General features: G+C 36.2%; 1 non-coding gene across 1 annotated transcript; it reads left to right on the plus strand.

The window, feature by feature from the left end:
- The first annotated feature begins 260 nt into the window (after window positions 1-260).
- Window positions 261-367, plus strand: LOC143220478 (U6atac minor spliceosomal RNA). Its single transcript, XR_013011635.1, has one exon. It is a non-coding gene; the product is annotated as a U6atac minor spliceosomal RNA (small nuclear RNA).
- Window positions 368-1,217: the final 850 nt, after the last annotated feature.

The following is a 1,217-nucleotide window of genomic DNA, read 5'->3' on the forward strand; positions in this document are numbered from 1 at the left end:
TTCGAGTTATTCGCGGTGCATTTATGTATACGTATATCTATATGTTAGTATACATATAGATATAACCGAATTTTTATTTGAAATGGATTAACACTAATGCTACGTCATTCGATAGGTTATGTCTCTGGGAGTAAAATACGTCCTTACAACTTTTCAATAGGATTTCTCGTTTTCGAGTTATTCGCGAAAAACTGCTTTCTCGCAAGTGGTCGTTCGTTCGGTCGGTTCCTATATAAGGCCGAGTAAAGCGTTACTGGTTTGTGTAGTATGAAAGGAGAGACGTTTAGCACTCCCCTAGACAAGGATGGAAACACAAATAACTGGTAAGGCACTGTCGCCCTTTGGTGACACTTACCACATTTTTTTTGGTATATTATATCGTAAAATAATTTATTAAAACAAACAAAAAATAATTAAATTGAAATTATAACGAAATATGAAAACAATCGAATTAATATTGCAAATAGAAACGAGACGAGTATCGTTATTCGTCTCGTCAATAATAATTTAACATTAACTCCTTAATATAACAAAACACCGAAGTAATTTATGAAAATTAATTAGTTTGACACTGCGGAGACTTTATAGAATAATTTTTCATTGCGAAATTTATCGTTTCTTCTTAAATAAGCAACGTTAATAAATTACTCGAAATTCAAAATGCACGATGGTACATCGTAAATGCAATTTACGCGGTCGAGGTACAACAACCTCCATCTGTACATTATATAACATTTCCGTAAATAATTCAATTGTCATTCTTGCTTATCTCAGCGCCGTGAATAAAAAAACACGCATTAAGCTTACTGCATGACCTGAAAACCGCAGTTAGACATGGATTATAATTATCTTGGGGTCAAACGAGTTATGCGTATTCATGGATGAGGTACGGTCGGGACATTATTCGAACGATAGATAAGATAAAGAAATTTCTCTCTTCGTTTTAACGACGATACTCGGTAATCCGCGTACACGAACATTCAATCGATCGAATAATTGCAATATAAGAAGAAAACGCGATGAAATATCTGAAATACCGCGACGTAACGTCATCGATGTACAATAACATCGCGAAGCGAGATATCATCCTCGTCTCGTAACGAGCGAAGCGCAAAGTGATGGAAATGCAATTCACCACTTTGCGACGACAATCGATAATCGACGACACGCTATCTCTAAACGAAAATGGCGGGAGCCTGAGACAGGGCAGAGGAGAA

Source organism: Lasioglossum baleicum, unplaced genomic scaffold (genome assembly GCF_051020765.1).
Source record: "Lasioglossum baleicum unplaced genomic scaffold, iyLasBale1 scaffold1068, whole genome shotgun sequence".
Lineage (NCBI taxonomy): Eukaryota > Metazoa > Arthropoda > Insecta > Hymenoptera > Halictidae > Lasioglossum > Lasioglossum baleicum.